This window comes from Neomonachus schauinslandi, chromosome 2 (assembly GCF_002201575.2).
Source record: "Neomonachus schauinslandi chromosome 2, ASM220157v2, whole genome shotgun sequence".
Classification (NCBI taxonomy): Eukaryota; Metazoa; Chordata; class Mammalia; order Carnivora; family Phocidae; genus Neomonachus; species Neomonachus schauinslandi.
Genome location: NC_058404.1, coordinates 76,279,437 through 76,305,865, shown reverse-complemented (window position 1 = coordinate 76,305,865; position 26,429 = coordinate 76,279,437). Strand labels below are relative to the sequence as shown.

Here is a 26,429-nt window from a genome sequence, read left to right as displayed (position 1 = left end):
ATATAAATATTCAACTCAAAACATATATAAATATATAAAATAAACATTACTCCATAAGGCTGGGCCTACATGAGTTGAAAAGTAGCTAGAGTTGAGAAATGTCCATGCATGCGCCCATATGTGCATGTATGTGTGAAATATTGCTAGAGTTGACAAATGCCAAGGTATGAATGTGTGTGGGTTGTGTATGCACATGTATATCTATTTTTAAATATAGATATTTAAATTAAATTTTAAATAAGTGGAAATATATAATCTTTATGGTCCTTAAAACTAAGGAGCCCCTTACATTCTACCTACATAATATCCCTCAACTGATCTTTTTTGCTCTTTTATAAACTCAAAACAAAAGACAATGTTGGGGTACTTACCTTTACTATCAAAAATATTCATATGTTCTAAATGTAATACCTTTAAGAGTCTGAAAGTACATGTACTTTCACCCCTGACGACTGCTCTGTGTTACTCCAAATTCCTAATTTTTTTTCAGCCTCATCCTTTCTCTTCTAATTTCTCCTTTTCATTCCTAAATTAGTATTGCTTTCTTTCATGTTTAAAGAACCCAAGGTGGTTCTCAGGACTAAAATGGCTGCATACCACAATTTTATTGTAAGTTTTTTTGTTTTTTTTTTTTAATTTTACTCAGTTAACATACAGTACAATATTGGTTTCTGGAGTAGTATAAGGTTCTATTTCATGAATAGTGTCAATAAGAATATTAACAACATATACAGAATGAAAAATAGATATAAAGTCACTCAGAAATTTGATAGTAGTAATTGGCTAGATCTAAAAGAGAAGATAAAGCAATGTGTTGTTAAGGAAAGAGCAATGAACAAGAAGTCATGAGATCTATATTCTCTCACTGATTCTGACATTAACAGGCTATGTCCATGGACAAATCATTTGACATCTCTAGGTCTTAGATACTCTCTTTCAAAATTTCTTTAAGCTATATTATTTTATGATTCAGTAATTTACAAACATTAAAGCAGAACCCTCGGGTAAGGTTTTTGATCCTGGTACAGAGGATCCCACACCTTACTTTCTAGGCACAGCAAAGACAGGTATCAAGTCTCAAAAAGCTTTCCTAAACCTAGTAATGTGCAGGAATAGTAGATGGAGACAAATACAATGGCCAAATGGACCTTTAAGACAGCCTTGAAATATCTCATGCCATAGGAAGAATCAGAAAATTATTCCAGAAAAATGTACAGTAACAGGGGCTTTGAGGGGATGAGGAGAACACAGCTGTGACCTTTGCTGATAGACAGCAGGGAATCAAAAGGGATGGTGACACCTCAAAGAACACCATAGTCAAGAACAGAAGCTTATGCTCACTTCTCAGCTCTTATACCTAACATAGCACTCTCGGCAGGCCACTTAGAAATTTGATACAGCACCAGATTATGAGGAGGCAAGACCTTAAACTGACTGAGTTTTCATTTAGATCACTTAACCTGAAGGAAAATTTGAAAATGAAAATTAACCTTAGTTAAAAGAAACTAAAGGAAGTTACTTTTCTTGCTAGAAAATATCAGAAAGAAAAGCAAGAGAATATAGCATATATAATTCTTCAGATCAGACATTTTATTTTAACAAGTATGTACTAATAGTATTTTTTTCTCAAATCCATTTTGTCTAAAACTGCAACAGGTGGGGATTTTTATTATATAGGTCATAGAAAACTCAAAACTCCACATGGATTGAAATAGGTAACAGTAGAGAGACTTAAATTTTAAGTAGACAGGAAACATCAATTTATTTTCATTAATGTATATAAAGTAATTTTAATTATAAGGTAAAATCAGGAAGTATGCCATTTAAATTTCACAAACACTTTAAACAGCATGATTTAGGTCAGACAGAACACCAGTTCAAATTACTACAACTACAGAAAATTCACCATCTAAAAATTTTTGTGACCTGAACTCAAATTGGTATGTCACACAAAATATTTTTTCTTTTATTAAATAAATAAAATCTTAAAAAAAATATATTTTTTTCTTTTAAATTAAAAACAAATTAGACGTGAAGGTCCATATAGAAGTAGAAGAGTCCAATTTTTACAGAAGCTCAGAGAGACAGATTTATTATCGCTACTACTAGACTTCTTGCTTTCCCAAGCATCATCTATAAACATGTATTTGTTAACTTATTATAATTGCTATCTAACCACCTAGAGTAAAACTTTCGCTAGTTAAAAAATAATTAGACAATATGAGAAAAGAAATGAAAATACAAATCTTATTCATACTTTTGGGTATTGTTATAAAAATCTCACAATTCTCAAAGATATCATTGAGTTTTGTCTATAATCTATTCCTAAGTATAAGTTATTAACATTTAATATCACACACCAGCTACATAAATACATGCTGGTAAGAATTAGTAACTCCATGGTATTATAACAACATTCCATGGTGACAGCTGATAGCTACACTTGTGGTGAACACAGCATAATGTACAGAGTTGTCAAATCACTATGCTGTACACCTGAAACTAATATAACACTGTGTGTCAGCTATACTGCAATTATTTAATAACCCAGATGAAAATAATAAGTCCATAAGAGAAAATTAAAATTTTAATAAACCCAGCTGTTAGTCAACCCAACAAGTTTTCTCAATACTAAAACTTTATCTACAATCCTTTAAGAAGTTGCCCAAACTGAAAAGGAGATTCATTAATCATGCTATCCTAAAGCATTTTTCTCCACTTCTGAGGCAATTATCAAAGAAGGTGTTAGTCTAAACAATTTCATAAACCACAGCTCAATATAACCTTTAGTGAGTTTTAATAGTTGAAAGAAAAGCTTAACGGTTATCATCTTACATGATCATTTCAGTATTTCATCACAGTATTTACAATTGTATAGTGATGGAAAATGCTAGTACATTTAAAGGTCTTGGTTATTCTTTTCCCAAAGGTATTGGTGAAAAACACGTTAAAAGCCTCAAATCCAACCACTAATGCAACTAAGTAATTTCAAAACACATTTCAGCACTTTGGAGAGGAAGGACTCAAAGCACAAGTGAGTCAATAATTTCATACCTGTTCTAAGCTATATTTAATTGATTATCACTTCCTAAGGCTATAATTGTTGATAAGTCAATTTTTACTAAAATATACTTACTAATGCTCTTAAGTCATGCAACATCAACAACAAAGATAATACACATTAGTGAAATTTATTAAATAAATACAGTATTCCACCAAATTTCAAATATATGCTTTTGGTGATAAAAGTCTTCTCTTAGGGCGGGGGAAAGAAAAAAGAAGAGTTCATTAACCAAATTAAGTCTATTCCTCCCTATCATCAACAAATAAATACAGAGAAAAGGGGCACCAATTAATGTGCTATGTATTAATTTATATTATTTTAATACAATTCTATCTTCCTTAAAGTAAACTTGACAGTTTTATATAAATTCAATAATCTACAATATATTATTGTGTCTTGAATTACTACATAAACTTACCTAGATTTTAAAAGTAATTCCAAAATATTATCATGTTCTAAAGTAAATAAAGTAAGGCCACAAATTGTCAAGACAGACTACATATACTCCAGGCTGCCACCTTTTTTTTTTAAGGTGAGGGGGGAAATCATCAATGTTGACATTAAATGTACTATCAATTTTTTATTCTGGTGGGCTAATTACTAAACTCTCTTACTCTTAAAAAAAAAAAAAGACAGAGGTATATACTTCAGGTTAAACAGTAAAAGTTAAGAACAAAAGTAATAAAAAATAAATTAAAAATAGACAACTGCATATGAGAGAGGGTAAAAAATTTCTCTACAACCTGGAGAAAAATCAATTTGAGGAAGCCAATCAATGCTTGTTGCAGAACTCTAGGGGGGCCAAGAGTTGAAGTCACTAAGTATCATGTGAAGATGTTGAGAAACAGGGATAAAAATAGTTTAAATGAATGAAAAGTAGTATATGAAACGCAGAATTCCAGATCCTCTCCCCATACTTTATGGTCATCCCCACCATAGTAAAGCATTAAAAGTTTACTTTTCAGAGAAGTCAACTTCTGCACACTGTAAAAAGCCTTACTGTAAAAATCAAATAACTTGAAAGGATACTAAATTATGAGACTCCAAAACAATATTAAAGACATTTTCTCTGAGGAAAATGAGAATCCATAATATTTAAGGGTCTATCAATGGCAAAGACAGCTCATTCATCACCAGTAGACAACTCACACACAGTTGCATGGATTTTTTGTGTGTTACACTTAAATATGAGCAGATAGCAAAGGATTACCAGTCATTACAGGAAAGACTCGTATGAATGACCGACACCAAAGAAATAGGGAAAAAAAGACTCAGAAAACAGACAATATTGTTAAGGAGGTGTGGACAGAAGACTAAAGAAAAATATAATTTATACCATTAGAAAGAAAATATTTCAGGTAAAACAATCAGGGCAGAAATTCTGTCTTACTCACCAGTATCTCTCTGCCCCTATACTAGAGTTTAGAGTTCTCCACAGAAACAGAACCAATAGTATGGAGATAAAAATTTTATTTATCTTAAGGAAATGGCTCACATTGGCAAGCAGAATACCCAGGAGAGCCAATGCTGTAGTTACACCCCAAGTCAAAAAGCCTAAGAATCAGGAAAACCAACAGGCTCAAATTCCAGAAAGGGCCAGTATTTCAGTTCAAGTCCAAAGGCAGGAAAAAGTTGATATCCCAGTTCCAAGGCAGTCAAGCATGTGGAATTCTCTCTTCCATGGGGGATGGTAAGACTTTTTGTTCTAGTCAGGCCTTCAACTGACTGGATGAGGCCAACTCTCATCAGGCAGGGCAATCTCCTCTGCTCAGCCTACCAATTTAAATGTTAATCTTATTGAGAAACACCCTCAAAGAAAAACCCAGAATAATGTTTGACCAAATATTTAGACACCCATGGTTCAGTCAAATTGACACATAAAATTAACCATCACAGCTCTTGCCTCTCCCCAAAACAACAACAAAAAATAGAAAACTAGAAAATGCTCTTAGAAATTAAAAGTATTTCAAATAAAAATTTTTAAAGTACTGGAAGATGCTGAGCAAGCCTCTTAGTAAGTAAAATAAAAGATAAAGAAAAAACAGATGGAAATGGATATGAAAATCAGAAAACTAATCCAGATAGTTCAACATCTAACTAATTAACAGAAGTTCTAGAAACAAAATTAGAAAAAACAGAAAGCAAGAAATTCCCATAAAAATAATTCAAGAAAATTTATCTGAACATAAGTATATACTTTTTCAGACTAAAAGGTTTACATAAAATACCAAAGATAATGAATTTAAAAGATCCACCCACACCAAAGGCATAATGCAGTAACAACAATAATTTTTAAAATAATAAAAATACTGAAAGCCACCAGGGAGAAAAAATTTGGAAAGATTATAATTTTCAGCCTCTAATACCAATATCCAAATAAGCTATTGATCAAGCTTAAAGGTCAAAATAAGAAAAAAAAAGTTTCACACAAGCAATGTCTAAAAACTTCTACCCCTTATGCATTCTTTCTCAAGAAAGTAAAAAGGAAGTGTCTCATCAAAATTAAGACACCCCATTATCATCCTCCATAACTGCTCTGCTTTATTCTTCTGAGGACATACTTATTACCCACCAGATTTCATTTCTACCTTTCCCTTTTTTTTAATTCTCTACTATATTTCCAGCGCTAGAACAGTGATCAGCACCTTACAAATTTGAAGGTCACTGTGGGCAGAAGATAGACACTGCAGCTTAAGAAGGAAGAGGAAAATTCTGGGTTGATAATAAAAGAAACCTCCAGATAACAGCTTTCGACAGACCTAAAGAGTAACCAATCCAGATTGGAAGAGAAAAATAGAGAACTACAGGTACTACATCTCTAAGAAAAACATTTGAATCAATAGATAATAAGTGTGTTTAATCACATTGGCATAAGTTTTAGGATTCCAGTGGAAAATTTAGAAATAAATTTGTGGTGGGTACAGAGAAATTTAAATAAACAAAAAAGTAGGAAATTATTAATTCCAGAAGAATAATATGAAAGAGAGACAAGCAAGTGGGAGGAAGAAAGGAAGGAAGGGAGGGAGAAAAGGAGGGTAATCCTGGTACATTTTATAGCTCTGCTGTGAATACTTACATTGTCATAATAATGTAAATGGTAAGTATGGTTTTAACAAAATATTATGATATAACTGTACTGGAAACAACAGAAAATGTGAAGTGGAAAGAAAGAACAATATTAAGTAATTCAATGGTCATCTTCCATAGAAGACATCACCAGATAATGTATAAAATAGAAAAATCAAGAAATAGCTTAATTAAATCATTTAGAAATATGAAGATCCGTGGCAGACTCAACAACTAAGATTTAGTGAATATGGCTCCTTCCAGAAAGTAAGAATCAAAGGGGAGAAGAAAAACTGAGGCCAGGAACTGCTGTTTTTCAGCTTAAGTATTAAAATTGTATGCTAACTAGACGACAGGTATTTATCCAAAATATTGTGAAATATCTCTAAATAACCTGAACAAGCATTCAAGTCCTATAAATACTGCTATCAAAAATATGAAAATATAGGGGCACGTGGATGGCGCAGTCAGTTGAGTGCTGAATCTTAGTTTTGGCTCAGGTCGTGGTCTTGGGGTCTTGGGATCGGGCCCTGTATCAGGCTCCACACTCAGCACAGAGTCTGCTTGGGACTCTCTCTCCCTCTGCCCCTCCCCCCTCTCTTTCTCACGTTATGAATACAGTCCAATGAGTAGGTACTGTTCAGGTTTATAGGTAAGCAAGAGTTTAAAAAACTTATGAAAATATAATTTTATCATAAACCATTAAGAATTATTTTTTTAAAGTCAGTATTCTACATCCTACTAAATGAAATTAATTTTATCTCTACTGCTTTTGATCATAAAATATTCTTTTTTGTAAGTATTGATTTAATGATTCAAACATAAACAGAGGAATGAAGAATAATTTGTTAATAAAAACCTAAACTCATATCAAACTATTTCATTTTCCCTATTAAATATATAAAGATTTAAAGGCTTGTGTTCTTCAATGAAATATCAATATTAATATTTTAAGATGTTAGTTATACATGCCTTTGTAAAATAAATCAAATTGGTTGGCTATAGCTCCAATTCCCTAAGTAGATGACAGAAACACTAGTAGGAGTCAAGGAAGGAGGCCACAGAGGAGAGCTCAAATAACGAAGGGAATGTATTAACACAAAATTGAGAACCACATTATACACAGGACTAAAGGTCAAAACTAGAGAAAACTTGTTCATGGTCAAGATATAGTAATCTTAAGTGCTCAAAGTAAATGATCAAGAACTTTTCAACAGTGTTTGCACTTTATGTCAGCACTCTCTCAACAGCTTATCTAACACAAAATCGAGTAACCACATACCAGGAAAGAGTATGGCATAATAGAAAAGGACAGGTTTTATTCCATTGTCTCTTTAGAGGGTAAAACAAATCATTACCTGAGATCGAATAAAATGTTGCCCTTTGGAAAGTTTTGGTTTCAATGATTTCTGTGGACATACACTTTTAAAATGTACATCTAATTTGTACAGATATTATAGCTCAGTTTATAAATGAAATATATATATACAGATCATTACAGAGTTAAGAAAAACAGAAAAGAAAAAGTCTATTAAAGTTGAATTGGCAAATGTTTCAATTTTACAATTGCTTATTTAACAAATATTTTTATGAACTACAAGCAAAGAATTGAATATTTAGAACACATTTATTGGGTTTACAAAATAAAGAATGCAAAAGTTTAAAAATCCGAAACACTGAGATAACCATGCAATCAATTATGTAAGTACTACAAATAGTTTTAAATTATTTGTAAATAATAAAAACAATAATCCTCTTACCATTGTGTTTAAGCATACATTAAAATTAATACATTTACAAGTCCCTTTAAAAATCTGTTTTTAAACTTTTTAGGAAAAACATGTTCTCCAGCCAATAATAATCCTTCAAATAACTTCCAAACTGGAATCAATTTAGCCAAGATCTTTTACTGATCAATACAGAAATCTCAATTTCAGTAAAGGTGACAAAAGTTGCTCTAACCCTTTCCAGTTACAACCTCTCAACAGATGACCATCATTAAGCTTATATCAGGGCTTCACATTCAAGAGCTATATAAATGTGTCCTATTAGTACATGGTCAGTCTATTTGGCAATTCCAGTTCTCCAGACATATGGCAATTGCTGCCCTTTGAGGTCTGAAGTCAAGTCTTTAGGGAATCTCAAAGCCTGCACTGAAATTACAGGGAGTGTTCATTAGAGACTGCTGGAGAGGAAACATGAAAGACTTCCATTAAAACTATATAAAATGGCTAATTATTTTTAAAAGATTTTTAAACCCTCTAGTGTACTCAGCAACAATAAAAAATATTTACCAACTGCATTATTGTTAAAAGCACTGCTTTCCTGACTTGGGTGAAAACAGCTTTTCCCATTCCCCACACCTCAATATACCTCTCATTTTATCAGATCATCAAGATTTTCTGTTTGGGGAGAAAATAAAATTATCTTATACCTCTAAACTCTTTCTACAGATCACTGTAAATATTTATGAAATGAAGGTAGTTTTAGAGGCAAAGTTTTGTTTTATAATATTTAGTTTTAATTAACATATACTGTGAACTCAGCTAGACATACATGTTTCTTTAAATGCTTTTTTATCCAAAAAAGTCTGCCTCTATTGCATTTTTATTCCATTTTCAACTAATAATCATAAAAAGTTACAAGCACAGAATAATATAAATTACTAATCAATCTATAAAATGGCATTTTCAGATAATATTGTGGAAAATATATGAAGATTCAAATGTTTAAAATTTTAAAAATGTCAGAAAATTAACAGGAGTTAAAAGAAATCTCATGTCTATGCTTTTTGGGATTTTGAAAGACACCAAAAGGATAAGTATTTTCTAATTAATAATTGCTGCCATTTTAACTTTTCAAATGTGTAGACACTTTTTAACATGAGAGAATGATTATTTATTAAGGTTCACAACAAAACAATACTACTACAGAATATTTCAGTAACAAATCTCTACAAAATATCATACAAAATTCATTAGCTTGCCTCAATCATTTCTTGAATTCACATATATGGTGGATTCTGACAGCCTAATTCCAAAAACCAATTACAACCTCAATCCATATGTAAAAAAGATAACAGAAAGCAAGTACGTTAAACCAGTTTAAAAGAATAAAAATCTAAAGAAAACAGATTACGAATGATTTATATGAATGCCTAGTGCTGAAGTTAATTACAAGTAACCCAATAAAATAGTGCCTTTATTATTGTACAGCAAGTAATAGCTCTAGATGTAAAAACCAGAACTCTTTCTGCTGACTTTTGCATGCCCGATCCCACAGCACACAACATTAAGAATTAAACATGTAGTAAATAAGGCATATAGAAAACAGCAGTTTTTAACTAAAAACAGAGAACTCTCCTGCTGTTTAACCATTTGGGGTTTTCCACTCTAAACAGTGACCACTGTAAACCGATACTATGTGTTCATTGAGTAAATTCTTAATGTTAATATAAAGTGAGATTTCAATGTCAGTGCAGTTATTACATCAAGTGAAAAATAGCTGCAAAGCATCGCATTCATTTTAACATTCATTAGGGGCAAATAACATATCTTTTATGTTTATGCTATGAAATGATGATTCTTTAGAATTAAGTTTTTCCAAATTCATCCTATACCTATCTATAAAGCTTTGGTCCTGATCTTAAAGTATACTAAGACACATATACTGCATGCTACAGTAACCTGTTATAGTTCTCGACAGCCACAAAGTGTAGCCAATTACAGTATGCTTAATGACTCTCCTGGTAAAGAAGACGACGACTTTTCAACCTAGAATGATTCCTTAACTCTTTCAAATATTTATCAATGCACCAATATGATTTTAGCTGATATCAACTTTAAGTATAATGCATAAGTCCTAAGATATGTTGGGATAAATATCATCATATAGGCCATTCTTTGACCAAAACATTAACTGAAATAGTGATACAATGAAATACTTGATAACCCAGTTCTGATGCACAAATAAATCAGGACTGATGAAATATAGAATCAATAACACATCTCTGTAGCAATATTTTATTCCTATCAATTTCGTATCTATCAGGAATACATGCAATATTAGCTTATTTTACTTTTGGGGGGTGTGGGTCAGTAACTTCACAAATTGGTATTTGTCTCCTCAACTATGGTGAAACATTTTAAAGGTGGTACTCTCTATCTCTTTGATTTCTCAACACTACCTGATTCAATTTTCCAAATAACAGACATTCAGATGCTTGTTAAAGAAACCATACACTGTTAGGTGAAGGCAAGAGGAGCACTGCACTAAGAACACTCAGAGATCATCAAAGCACTGCTAGATAGATTAATTTCCTGTGGCTGATATAACAAATTGCCACAAACTTTAAGTCTTTTCTCTCACACTTCCAGATGCCAGAAATCCAAAATCAGTTTCACTGAACTAAAATCAATGTGTCAGCAAAACTGCTCCCCTTTTGGAGGCTCTAAGGTAGAATGTATTCCTTGCTTTTCCAGCTTTTGGTGCTGTCAGCATTCTTTGGCTTGCGGCCACATTGCTCTCTGTTCCATCTTCACATTGCCTTCTCTGTGTGCCTACCTCCTTTTTTTTTTTTTTAAGATTTTATTTATTTATTTGACAGAGAGAGCAAGTGCACGAGCATGGGGAGGGGCAGAGGGAGAGAGAGAAGCAGGCTCCCCGCTGAGCACAGAGCCGAACTTGGGGCGCAATCCCAGGACCCTGAAATCATGAGCTGAACCTGAAGGCAGATGCTTAACCAAGTGAGCCACCCAGGCGCCACTGTGTGCCTATCTCTTAATAACCATCTGACTCTCACTTTTAAGGATAGATGTGATGGCTTTTAGGGCCCACCCAGACAACTCAGGAGTATCCCCTTATCTCAAAATCTTCAACTTAATCACACACAAAATATCCTTTTTCCAAATACGGTAACATTCACACAGATTCCAGGGATTTGACATGGATATTTTTGAAGAGCCATTTTTCATCCTATCACTAGAAAAATCAAATTAAAACAACAGAAACAGCAAGTTGAAGAAAAGTGAAGTTTACTAACAAGTTCAAAGAAGTCAAAATCCAGAGAAATAAAAACATTTTTTTAAAAAACTTAGTATATTATGACAAGAGCTGGAAAAATTTTTAAACAAGCCAACTTCTCCAAGTGTTGGCTCTAAGAGTGACTGAGTTATGATTGGTTTTGTTTTCAGTTCCAGAAAGTCCGTTTAGTTTGCAAAGTACAAAGCCTACCAGGCTACATGAAACTGAAGGCTGGGCTGTGGAGCCACTAGTAACAAGCAGATATCACATAGGGCAACTTCTTACAATTAGCAGCAAAGCAGAGATACCACTGCCAAATGTCCAAATAAGTAAGGCAGCAGTCCAGACTTGGAGTAAAGACTGATAAGAAATAGAAAGCTTCTTTAAAAAAATTTCCCCCATTATTTACTTTCTCATTGCTACCGACCAACTTTCTTTTTTCTTAACTTACAATACTAGCAAATAGGACCCTATTCTCACAAATTAGATTAGTGCTACAAAACAATAATGAATCTTTGGAATAGATATGAGTATGATGAGATAAATTCTGATCAAGCAAATATATAAGCTTCTTAAGGTAAGGGAATAGATCATTTTTCCTCTAAAAAAGGAAGAGTAAGAAACCAAAATTAAATTTGCCTTCAACTATGTAGCAACTGATAACAAGAATAAACTGACAAACCAAGAGACCCAATAAAATAAGACCTCTGTTTTGGGGCTCCTGGCTGGCTCAGTCAGTGGAGCATGCAACTCTTGATCTCAGGGTTGTGGGTTTGAGCCCCAAGGTGGGTGTAGAGATTACTTAAAAATAAAAAAAAATCTTTATAAAAAAAGAAAATACCGCTGTTTTAATTGAATGCCTAATGATGTTTCCAAATAATTTTCAAAAACATATAATTACTGGGGCGCCTGGGTGGCTCAGTCGTTAAGCGTCTGCCTTCAGCTCAGGTCATGATCCCAGGGTCCTGGGATCGAGCCCCGCATCGGGCTCCCTGCTCAGCGAGGAGCCTGCTTCTCCCTCTCCCACTCCCCCTGCTTGTGTTCCCTCCCTCGCTGTGTCTTTCTCTGTCAAATAAACAAAATCTTTAAAACAAACAAACAAACATATAATTACTATCGAAAAAGAATGCAGTGTACACCCAGTATTTAGGACATTAGTGTATTATCAGACTCACTATATGTAAATGCACAATGTGGAAAGGAAAGTATCAGGACAATGTGGAGAACAGGTTTAGGGTTAGGGAGTTTGGTTTTTGATAAACTACCAAGAAAATGGCATGATGTGCAAAACACATATGTCAAATATCTGAATGCTACTCACAAGGCAGGATAGAATATAAAATAAAACAAAACAGCTATTAGAGACCTTGAAAATAAGACAAAGGAGTTTGAATTTGACAAAATAGTAAACCACAGCTTCTCTTAGGAAATCTAAAGAGATTCTTCCAGGAAAGTAAATTTGTCAGAATGTACTGAAGGAGGTAAAATCAATAGAAAGGAGAAAGGTCATTTCACTAATAAAGGAATAACTGGATCATAATCTGTGATTCTTTACAAAGGCTTTTTTCAAGTGATACCTCCTCTTGTCCCTTACTGTTTCCCTCATTCTGATAGGACTCAAGTTGAAACTCATAATAAACAACTGTTAATGATAATGATATATTTGGCCAGGAAAAAAAGTTAATCATCAGTGAACTAGATTAACTGTTAGTAACATATTTCTCAACTATGGTAACACAGAGGGTGTATTGAAAGCAATGTAGTAAGGGGCGCCTAGGTGGTTCAGTCAGTTAAGTGTCCAACTCTTGATTTTGGCTCAGGTCATGATCTCAGGGTTGTACGATCAAGCCCTGCATTGGGCTAGTGCTGGATGTGGAGCCTGCTTAAGATTCTCTCTCTCCCTTGCCCCTCCCCCCCTTAAAAAAAAAAGTAATGTAGTATAAATTTAAAGGACTGAAGTATACAAAAAAGACCCTTAAAAGTCATTAAAGCAGTAATCCTTATAATCTCACTTGTATTCAGATATACAGTTGACCCCTGAACAATGCAGGAGTTAGGAGCACTGACCCCACACAGCTGAAAATCCACAATAGTTTTTGACTCCCCAAAACTTAACTACTAATAGCCCACTCCTGACCAGAAGTCTTACTGATTAAACAGTCAGTTAAGACATATTTCATATGTTACATGCATTATATAATATATTCCTACAATTAAGAAAGTTAGAGAAAAGAAAATGTAATTAAGAAAATCACAAGGAAGAGAAAATACATTTACAGTACTGTATCAAAAAGTCATATAAGTGGACCCACGTAGTTCAAATAGTGTTGTTCAAGGATCAACTATACTTTACTGGCTTTCCTAAAAAGAGCTATCACTATAGCTAGCACAGAAAATGGTAGAATCACCTTTGGGATCCTATGGAAAATGTTACCCATTACCATGTCTACTTGGAAAATGCCAAAAACTGCTTATCTATGAGAACTCTCCTAGCTCTAATGTTCTATGGTTCAACATGTTTTAAAATAGACTAGACTCAGCATATAGCCATTGAAATGAAAGAAAATATTAAAAGAGACACTACAGAAAATGGTGGATTGAATTTGTGAGGCAAAGATCTAAAAAAATCAAATTAATCTCATAAAAAGAAAACAAGAGTCACTTAAAATACTGAACAAAGGGAGAAGATTTTGTATGCTGTTAAAAACACTAGATTTGTTAGGTAGAAGCTAGATATGAGTAGTGGAAGGAATGCCCCAAGACAGAAACCCAAGTCCTTGAGGGGAGAATTAGAGACAGGAGCTGTAGGTAAGGATGGTTATAAAGCACAACATCCTGACCTTGTGGCTTCCAAGACCCTGGGGCTAACAGACCAAGAGCCACAGGTGCAGAACATGTGCTCCCCTCTTCCACCTCTGCCCCAGGGTAACCCCTAGACTCATTATAATACATTTGCATTGCAGGTACTGCCCCACCTCCACAGGGAAAGGCTGATAGGACAGTTCAGGTACAAACCTTGTAGGGCAGAAAACTCTTCTCAGTCTTTGGGAGGAGTGCCCTAAATGACTGGAAGCAGCCTCCATTAGAGACCACCCCCCCACTGTACATCCCAGCTCTTCCCAGAGCAGAGACCCCCAATATTATCCAATCCTAAACAACCTATGGGCCAATTCCACCTCAGGGAAGCATCCCACTCTCTAAAGAGCGTACCGCTGCTTTAATAAAACTGTTTTCTGCTTTCACTTTGGTGCAGATCTCTTAATTCTTTATTGCATAGGTGCTCAGAGCCCAGACACAACACTTTTCACGCTGACAGATTAACTTTAATGTACAACCTACTTTGCTCTAAGAACTGTTTTATATACTTTCTTGGTTATCTAATACAATCTCTGTTACACCCATTCCACTCAAGAAACTGAGTCTCAAGTAAGTGAAGTCATTTGCCCAAGATTACAGAGTTAATAAGCGGCAGAGGAAAAAATTTATTGAAACTCATAATCTATCATCACGGTATTTCCCTGGCCTCTGCCTCTTCTTAAGATCCTGTCCAAGACGTCCTTTTCCTTTCTTCTTTTGTTGCCCATGAGGACAACAGTCTCCTCTATCTAGTCTACCTCCAGCAGCTGAGGAATTTATTGCTAGAAAAACAAACAAATAGCCTTCAGGATTCTGATTCTTACTTCATTGAGGCCTAAATCAAAGTTCAAACTTCAGATTTTCTTAAAACTGCATACATGCTTTCACGCTAAAAATGGCAGCTTAACTAAAAATAGCTGCCCAAGAAATGCATAATAGATGTAATACATGTGCAATTATTAATACATAACCATTATCTCCTCCTAAATGATGTTATTATGTATTAAATCTATGTTTCAGGTATTAAAGTACAAAATAACTGTGTTATCTCAGAGACATCTGAGCCAAACAGTGTAAACATTTCAGAAAGCAAAATTTAAATCTGAATCCTAAGAACTCTGAATATTCTGATTAAATCCATTAAATTATATAATATTTATGAAAAAATACATGGTATGGGAATACAGCTCAGTCTTCACAAGTTATCAGAGTCTGATAGTAAACACAAGTTATCAGAGTAATACTAAACAAAACAATCTCAAGCTTTATACTTTATGCTTTTAACCTAGCCTTTCTGTAATACTTCAATTTCAGCAGATTAATTTGAAATAACAGAGACAAGGACTAAGAAAAAACAAGCAATAATTGCTGAGAAACAGAGACACCGACTTGTATTCATAATTACATGAAAGCCAAAGAAAAAGGTTATGCTTAGATTATTCCCATTCATGTATTCTTCCTTTTTGCTAACTCTCTCCCCAATCCCAATTTTTAAAAGACCAGTTGTAAAATGGCAGGGTGCCAAATTAAAGCACACTTTATTTTCAGATGTCTCCATACTCATAGGCTGACTTCCTGTCAGGAAGAGTTCTATTTCAATGAATACCCCAATCAGCAGGGAACTTGCAGAATTAAGTGCCAGTTGATATTACTTTGTTTTGCATTTACCACCCTAGAGAATAATGTTCAAAGATCTAGTTATATAGTCAGCATGGTATCATCCTTCTGACTAGACTGCTAAGCCACAGGGTGTACGGCCAGTTCCACAAAATTTACCTTAAAAGGTTATGTTTTCTAAAAACTCGTGTGCTGGTGAATCAACAGGACACCAGTATTTCAGAATAAATCCTACATCTAAGGTTAAATTATGCTTCTCTTTAGTTGTAAGAAAACCCTTTAAATTAATATTGGAAAGGTCTGCATCCAGACTTAAATAAAGATCAATTAATGTTCACTCACAAATCAACTTAAATATTTTATTTTCTAAAAGTAAAATGCAGTACTTTAGTCTGATTTATTTTTTAATGTTTTGCTGCTGTTTTAGAAAGAAACACGTCCATCTTATAAAAGATATCTGTTATAAAAATTTAAATCAGGTAACATGATAAATATTTTTACCACATTAGCACAGTTAGTAAGCTGATTTCAAGTATTTTAACATTGTTATTTAAGTGCATTTAAAATTTTTCAAAATCAGTTAATATAGCTTGAATCTTGAACTAACTTTTCTAACTCTCACTGACTTCCTCTCATGCTCAAAGGTCTCTAGTTCCTTCTTATAAAGTCAACTGCTTCTACTGCACATAAAATTAATTCTGAGCATTTCAATACAGAACACTTACACTCACAGTCTCTGAATATTATAAGGACAAAACATTCACAGCAGCTCTAAGGCAAAAATAGGTGACTATAACGGAAGCCTATCTTTTTATCCCAATGTTAATCACTACCCTATTGATTCTCACTTATTCATAATCAAAAGGTCATAAACAATGACAATAACAAGCTCAGAGGCAATTTACATTCACTTATTTTCTACAAGTACTTTCTAAGGATGAGGTATAAACATATAAAAATAAAAAGGAGGGGTAACATTATGAAAGGTTGAAATATATTTTGATTGTAGTTGGACCATAATACATATAAACTGATCTTAAAGAAGCCAATTGACCCAAAAGTCCTATATTCATTGGAAAAAATAAGGTTGGTTACAAAGAAAATGGAATGATTTATCTACAGCATATCAAAATTTCAACATTTAATTTAATACACTTTGCAAATCTGTTACCAAGGAACTTTTAGCATTTTGAAACAAAATGGTGAATATCTTTCTACTCAGATACAGATTTGTTTCCTTCATGAAACGTTGACATACAAGGTATTAATACATTTAGGTAAGCACATCATTTGTAAGAGCTACCAACTGTTCATATTTTTGTTAGAACAAGATATGATGTCTGAATCGATGCTAAGTTTCTGAAGCTAGTGACTTAAAGGTGACAGATATAAATCTACGAAAAGAGGAAAATCTACAATGCACAAACTTGATTTCTTCATAAGAAGTAATCAGTTGTAACTCTTTTAATGAGATCTTTTGCAACCCAAGGTTCATCAGGTGAAAGGGGTTTAATATGTATCACTTTCTTTAAAACAAGTAAATACAGGATAAGAGTTCAGAATAAGGGTTTGAAGCCTATGTATAAAGGCTAACGTCTTTCACATCGTTATAACTGAACAGAATACTCATTAAACAAAATTATGTCTGTTCTTTAACTAAATACTTTTCAATGAATCAAAACTCAATTTTAAGGGAAATTTTACTTAAATATGGTAAATACACTGATTTATTCAACAAATATCTATCAAATATTTTATTATGATTATGACATTACTAAGCACTACAGAATAAAGTTAACAAGAAATCGTCTCCTGACCTCAAGGAGTTTTTCATCTAATGAAAGAAACAAAAATTATAATATAGCATGACACTAATAGAGCTCTTAAATCTGTAAATTTAACTCTTCTTTAGCACTCATCTCGGTAAACTGAACTCTGAAACGCAGTTAAATCCAATGTTGAGGGCGTGTAAGCTAAGAACAGAAGATAAGTAAGAGTTAACAGGATTTAGAATTATTTTTACTTTACAGGAAAAGCGAAGAAAACATATTAAATGACTATTTTTATTATATAATATATGCACGGAGAGATTTTGATAACTGCTCTCATGCCAAAAATATCTATACATGTCACAGATGGAGTTTTCCAGATTGTATCAGAAGAGCAAATTCTATTCCCATCGATTAATTTAATATTTGTTCTTAAATCTACCTGGGTGAATGTGATCTACCAGCATTCCAATCTCTACTTATTTCTCATGGTTAAGGATCACCAAGATAGATTCTTTGTGTTTACTGCCTCGAGGAAATGCCTTACACATAAATTATACTTTATCAAACATGGAATTACTACAGATTTCAGTGAAAAAGCCTGGCCTTATGCAGCAGGGTAATATCTTCACTCTTAATTCTTTAACCCTATTAAACTCTTTAATAATGACTTTGTATTTTTATTATATCTAGGTTTTGATTGAAAGCTACCTTCAAATTCTGGTTGTTTGGATGAATAAATAGATGACATGCAGAGAGAATCTGCCACTTTATGATTAGACTATGTAACTACAAAAAGTCTACTACTAAAATTTTATTCATTTACTTGACAAATATTTATTGAAAATTTATTTCATCAGAAACTATATCATATGACATTCACATAGATTAATTTCATTTTCTTTGAAACTCTTGGACCTCATTAAGTGCATACCAAAGTTCAATTCTATATATGGCACAATAATAATATATGTAATATCATTAATATAAAATATATTCTGACCCTGCTTTCAAGACTTTATGCTATATACTTAAATTTTATTATACAGCATAAATTACCACAATATTGGCTAAAAATGAATGTGATTCAGTCAGTCAAAATAGGAAATAGCCATATAATCAAGCGATGTCAAAATATCTGAATTTATCCTAAATCTGTCCTTAAAAATATTTGAATTTATCCTACAATACACATGTGCATGCGCACACACATACACACACGCCTGGAACTCTTATTATCATCACTTCTGAAGATCTATCCCTTCAGAAATAACATGTAAACTGGGAGTTACGTCCAAATTACCTACAAAGGAGAGCGAAGAAATGACTTGAATTTCTTCTAAATGAAGCAAAAATAATCACAATATTTCATGAATAATTAATTTTGCATATCTAGTGATTTTCTTTAGTCACTGTGATTGGAGAAGCAAAGAAAAACAAAAGCAGAGTACTAAAAAAGAGACACTTCCTGCATTATTCACTGTCTCACCCTTAATGTAACAGGAACTTCTCTCATACTGTATTTTACAAAAATCATCCACATGTTCCTATGGCCACAAAGAGGATTGTGTTTCAAACATGCTAATATTAGTCCCATTACACATTCAACAATACACATTATATATCTATTTTATACACACATGTGCATGCACACACACACACACACACACATTTACTAATGGCTTTGAGGGGCCTCCAGTAAAGAAAGCTAATTAAATTCAAACAATTACTGAATTTACTTACCACTATATACTTCTTTCACAGAACACCCATTATTATCACACAGCACACAAACAGGGATTTGGTCCACTAGAAATTTTGGATAGTGAGAATGGATGAAACAAGCACATGGCTAACACAAATCCAACCAAGGAAAACTATAAGTACTGAAAGAAGTAGAGGAAATGCTTTAAGCATTTTAATATTCATTGATCCCGATGAAATTATAAAAACGTAAATGGAACTCAAAAAAATTTTTGACTGCAAGTCACAGTCACCTAAAATGATCTACTCAAAAACAGAAATAAAATGAGCATTAGATTAAATAGGGATTGACAGTCCCAAACTCCCCTCCCTGACCCCTTTTTGTGTTTCACTTCAAGTCCTTATAAGCTTATATGTTGTATAATGATAATTTGTCTCTCTCATTTGATTATACTTTCTTTAAAAGAAGGGGCTTATCTTAAAAGCATCTGATACATGTCTCCTAAATAAGAGAATACCACAAGCAGGCATAGAGAGGAGAACTCAGAGCAGATAAATTCACACAAAGTTCTGCAGAAAAGTGAGCAGGAAGGGCAGTGGAGTAGGACCCTAGGCTCACCTTGTCCCATGAACACAGCTAAATAACTATCAAATCAGTCTTAATACCCCAGAAATTCACCTGAAGACTGACAGAACAAACTCTACAACTAAAGGGAGAGAGGAGGCCACATGGAAGAAGGTAGGAAGTGCAGAGACATAGTTTAGGGGAGAAACAGATCACAGCTGCTGTGGAGGGGAGGTAGCCGTGGGCACAGAGAAGGGCAAGAGAGAGAAGAGCACACAGGGGATCACACAAGGAGAACGTTTCTCCAAAGACACTGGCCTAGAAAATGAGAGGGGCTGAATTTCGAGAGTTCCTACAACCAGTGGGGCTCAAACCTTGAAGTTTAAAAGGTCAGCAGGCTTGGCTGCTCCTGGAGAGAAGGCAGGCAAACCACACAGGAACAGATAGCATATAAACAGCGATCTGAGTGGGGAGATTATTCACTCTTCTCAGGGGTGTCCCTGAAAGGCAGCATTCACACAGACACCTCTCCAGGAACAAATGAGGTGGATGGCACCATTTCCCTTCACTGATGCTCAGTAAACACAGAGCCACCTTCAGGGAGAAGCATAACACCAACACTGGCTGCCTACCTTGCTTATATCAAGCCCTAGCACCCTGTATTTCAGTGGAACTGCCTGTCTCAGTCATACCTGCCTCAATTCCAGCACAGCAGGCCTCACCCACAGAAAACCAGCACAAACCCCCCACACCACACCTCCCAACCACAGTTTCACAGGTTATTAATTCCAGTGGAGGTGGTGACAGGTCTCATTTCACAAGCAGGCCACAGCACACCTAGTTAAAACTTGCCGCATCCAGGCCAGGGACCAAAAACACTGCCCACAGCAGGCAAGGAGAGCCTCTGCAGACAACTGGCCTGAAGAATAAAGAGGTGGAACAGAACAGCAGAGCACATGCATCACACACAGGAGACACTTCCCAAAATGCCAGGCCCTGGGCACTACATAATCTCTTTTTCATAAAGACATCACTTTCAGGAGCAGGAGACATAAATGGCCTTACCAACACACATAAGAAGGCAAAGAATTAGACAAAATGCCAAAATGGAAGAATTTATCCCAAATGAAAGAATAAGATAAGGCCATGGACAGAGAATTAAGCAAAACAGATGTAAGTGATATGTCTGATTGAAAATTTAAAGCAATGCTCATAACGATACTCAATGGGCTTGAGAAAAGAAGACATCAGGGGCGCCTGGGTGGCTCAGTTGTTAAGCGTCTGCCTTCGGCTCAGGTCATGATCCCAGGGGCCTGGGATCGAGCCCCACATCAGTCTCCGTGCTCAGCGGAAAGCCTGCTTCTCCCTCTCCCACTCCCACTGCTTGTGTTCCCTCTCTCACTGTCTCTGTCAAATAAATAAATAAAATCTTTACCAAAAAAAGAAAAAGAAAAAAAGAAAAGAAGACATCAGTGAGACCCTTATCCTACAGATAAAAGAGTAGTTAAAAAAGAACTAGACAGAAATGAAGAGTGCAATAAACAAGAGTACAAATATACTTGGTGCAATGAACAGAAGGCTAAAGAAGCAGAGGAACAAATTAGTGACTGGAAGCTGAACAAAAGAGAGAAAGAAGAATTATACAAAATAAGAAAAGACTTAGAGAACTCAGTGACTCCATCAAACATAGTAACATTCATAGTATAGAAGTCACAGAAGAAGAGAGAGAAAAGGGGGCAGAAAATTTGAAGAAATAATAGTTGAAAATTTCCCTAATCTGGGAAAGGAAACAGACATCCAGATCCAGGAGGCACAGTGAATTCCCATAAAAATCCACAAAACAGGCCAACACTAAGACATATTGTAATTAAATCTGGAAAATATAGTGATAAAGAAAAAAATCTTAAAAGCAGCAAGACAAAAGAAGTCCTTACTTACAAGAGGAAAACCCATAAGGCTAGCTGGAGATTTTTCACCAGAAATCTGACAAGCCAGAAGAGAGTGGCATGATATATGCAATGTGCTAAATGAAAATCTGCAGTCAACAATACCCTATCTAGCAAGGTGATCATTCAGAATAGAAGGAGAGATAACAATTTTCCCAGACAAACAAAAATTAAAGGAGTTTGTGACCACTAAACCATCATTGTAAGAAATATGAAAGGGGACTCTTTGAATGGAAAGGAGAGACCAAAAGTGACAGTATAAAGCAGAAACACAAAAGCAGTTGTACAAATGAGAATCTCTGTAAAAATCAGTCAGGGAACTCACACACACAAAAAAGGATATAAAATATAGTAATATATACCTAAAACATGGGGAGATTAGAAAAGAATGGGTTCAAACATGAACATCAATCAACTTAATATAGGACTATTTAATACATACAAACCTAATGGTAACCATATATCAAAACCACTAATAAACATGTAAAGAATAAAAAAAAAAGAAGAAGAAAGAAAACAAACATATCACTAGAGAAAATCAGCAAAATATGAAAGAGACAAAGACAAGAAAGGATCAGAGCAAATCTCCAGAAACAACCACAAAACAATAAAATGGCAATAAATACATATCTATCCATAATACTTTGAATGTAAATGGACTAAATGCTCCAATCAAAAGACATAGGGTGTCAGAATGGATAAAAACAGAAGACCTATCTATGTGCTACCCAAAGGGCCTCATTACAAACTAAAGGACACCTGCAGACTGAAAGTGAGGGGATGGAAAAACACCTATCATGCAAATGGAGGTCAAAAGAAAGCGAGAGTAACAATACATGTATCAGAAAACCAGACTTTAAAACAAAGACTATAACGAGAGACCAAGAAGGACACAATAATAAACAAGAAGATATAACAATCTTAACTATTTATGCACCCAACATGAGAACACACAAATATATAAAAGATTTAGTAATAAATATAAAGGAACTAACTGATAATACAATAATAGTTGGGGACATTAACACCCCACGAACATCAATGGACAGATCATCTAAACAGAAACACAACAAGGAAACAATGGCTCTGAATAACACAATGGACCAGATGGACTTAACAGACATATTCAGAACATTCCAAACTAAAACAGCAGAATACACATTCTTTTCAGGTGCACATGGAACATTCTCCAAAACAGAACACATATTAGATCGTAAAACCAAACTCAACAGTGCAAAAAGACTGAGTCCTACCATGCACCTTTTCAGACCACAATGCTATGAAGCTAGAAGTCAACCACAAGAAAAAAACTGGAAAGACCAAAATACATGGAGGTTAGACAATATACTACCTAAAAAAATGAATGGGTCAACCAAGAAATCCAAGAAGAAATTTAAAAATACATGGAAACGAATAGAAATGAAAACACTGCAGTCCAAAACCTCTGTGATGCAGCAAAAGTGGTACTAAGACAGAAGTATATGGCAATACAGGCCTACCTCAAGAAGCAAGAAAAATCTAAAATAAACAACCTAACCTTACACCTACAGGAGCTAGAACAAGAACAAACAATGCCTAAAGCCAGCAGAAGGAAGGAAATAATAAAGATTAGAGCAGAAATAAATAATATAGAAACTAAAAAACAACAGATCAATGAAACCAGGAGCTGGTTCTTTGAAAAATTTCAATAAAATAGATAATCTTCTAGCCAGACTTACCAAAAAAGAAAAGACAAAGGACCCAAATAAATAAAATCACAAATAAGAAAGGAGAAATACCAACCAACACCACAGAAATACAAACAACAGTGAGAGAATATTATGAAAAACTATATGCCAACAAATTAGACAACCTAGAAGAAATGGATACAATTCTCAAAAACATATAAATTATCAAAACTGAATCAAGAAGAAATAGAAAACTTGAACAGACAGATAACCAGCAAAGAAACTGAATCAGTAATCAAAAAACTCCCAACAAACAAAAGTCCAGGACTAGAATGCTACAAAGGCAAATGCTACCAAACATTTAAAGAAGAGTTAATACCTATGCTTCTCAAACTTTTCCAAAAAATAGAAAAGGAAGGAAAACTTGCAAATTCGTTCTATGAGGCCAGCATCATGCCGATACCAAAACCAAATAAAGACACACTAAAAAAGAGGAACTACAGGGCAACATCCTTGATGAACACGGATATAAAAATTCTCAATAAAATAATATCAAACCAAACCAAACAATACATTAAAAAAATCATTCACCATGATCAAGTGGGATTTACTCCTGGGTTGTGAGGGTAGTTGAGTATTCAGAAATCAATCAACGTGATACATCACATTAATAAAAGAAATAAGAACCATATGATTATTTCAAATAGATGCAAAAAAAAACACATTTAACAAAGTGCAACACCCACTCATGATAAGAACACTCAACAACGTAGGGTTAGAGGGAACATATTTCAACATAATAAAGGCCATAATGAAAAACCCACCACTGATATCATACTCAATGGGGAAAAACTGAAAGCTTTTCCTCTACTGTGAGGAACAAGGCAGGGATGTCCACTCTCACCACTGTTGTTCAAATAGTACTGGAAGTTGTAGCCACAGCAATCAGACAACAAAAAGAAATAAAAGCCATCCAAATCATCAAGGAAGAAGTAAAACTTTCACTATTTGCAGATGGCATGATACTCTACACAGAAAACCCAAAAGACTCCACCAAAACACTGCTAGAACTGATGCACGAATTCCGTAGTCACAGGATACAAAATCAACATACAGAAATCTGTGACATTTCTATACACTAATAATGAAGCAGGAGAAAGAGAAATTAAGGAATCAATCCCGTTTACAAATGCACCAAACACAGTAAGATACCTACGAATAAACCTAACCAAAGAGGTGAAAGACCTATACTCTGAAAACTACATACTACTGATGAAAGAAATTGAAAGAGGACACAAAGAAAGAGAAAAACATTCCATGCTCATGGATTAGAATACTGTTAAAATGTCTATACTACCCAAAACAATCTATAGATTTAATGCAATCCCTATTAAAATACCAACAGCATTTTTCACAAACTAGAAAAAACAATACTAAAATATGTGTGGAACCAGAAAAGACCCTGAATAACCAAAGCAACCTTGAAAATTAAAAACAAAGCTGGAGGCATCACAATTCCAGGCTTTAAGTTATATTACAAAGCTGTAGTGATCAAAACAGTATGGTACTGGCACAAAAACAGACACAGATATCAATGAAACAGAATAGAAAACCCAGAGAGGAACCCACAACTATATGTTAATCTTCAACAAAGCAGGAAAGAATATCCAATGGGAAAAAGACAGTCTCTTCAACAAATGGTACTGGGAAAACTGGATAGCAATATGCAAAAAAATGAAACTGGACCAATTTCTTATACCAAACACAAAAATAAATTCAGAATGGATTAAAGACCTAAATGTGAGACCTAAAACCATAAAAATCCTAGAGAACACAAGCAGTAAGTTCTTTCACCTTGACTGTAGCAACTTCTTCCTAGCAACTTCTGTCTCCTGAGGCAAGGGAAACAAAAGCAAAAATAAACTATTGGAACTTCATCAAAAAAAAATAAAAAGCTTCTACACAGCAAAGGAAACAATCAACAAAACTAAAAGGCCACCTACAAAATGGGAGAAGATATTTGCAAATGACATATCTGATAAACGGTTAGTATCCAAAATGTATAAAGAATTTATACAACTCAACGCTCAAAAAATAATCCAATTAAAAAATGGACAGAAGACATGAATAGACATTTCTCCAAAGAAGACATACAGATGGCCAACAGACACATGAAAAGATGCTTAATATCATTCTTCACCAGGGAAATGCAAATCAAAACTACAGTGACGTATCACCTCACACTTGTCATAATGGCTAAAATCAACAAAACAAGAAACAACAAGTGTTGGTGAGGATGTGGGTTGGTGAGGATGTGGAGAAAGGGGAACCCTCTTGCACTGTTAGTGGCAACACAAACTAGTGCAGCCACTCTGGAAAACAGTATGGAGGTTCTCCAAAAAATTAAAGATAGAACTACCATATGATCCTGCAATTGCACTACTAGGTATTTACCCAAAAAATTCAAAAATACTTATTCAAAAGGATACACACACTCCAATGTTTATAGAAGCATTATCTACAATAACCGAATTATGAAGATTCCAAATGTCCATCAACTGATGAATGGATGAAGATGTGGGATGTGTGTGTGTGGTGTATATAATGGAATATTATTCTGCCATAAAAAAGAATGAAATCTTGCCATTTGTAACAACGTGGATGGAGCTAGAGAGTATTATACTAAGCAAAATAAGTCAGTCAGAGAAAGACAAATACCATATGATTTCACTCATATGTGGAATTTAAGAAAAAAAAAAAACGAGCAAAGGAGAGGGAAGAGAGAGAGAGAGGCAAACCAAGAAACAGAGTCTTAACTATAGAGAACAAACTGACAGGTACCAGAGGGGAGATGTGGGGGATGGGTTAAATAGGTGATGGGGATTAAGGAGTGCACTTGTGATAAGCACCCATGATGTATGAAGTGTTCAATCACTGTACTATACACCTGAAACTAATATTACACTGTATGTTAACTAAGTGGAAGTTAAATAAAAAACTATAAAGTAAATAAATCAAGCTAGCAAAAAAGCAAGCAAGCAAGCTCTATAGAAGAGACAGCATTTGAACTGAACCTGATAGACCCTAAAAACAAAACATTCTAAAACCATAGTCAGTGGCCTCACCACACTGCTGTATAAAAGCTCCAAGCTA

At 34.3% G+C, this 26,429-nt stretch overlaps 1 protein-coding gene across 4 annotated transcripts in view; it reads right to left on the bottom strand.

Annotated features, from left to right (window-relative positions):
- The window catches only part of LRBA (LPS responsive beige-like anchor protein), a 762,450-nt gene that overhangs the window by 480,646 nt on the left and 255,375 nt on the right, over nt 1-26,429 (bottom strand). The gene's annotated exons all lie outside the window — the stretch shown is intronic.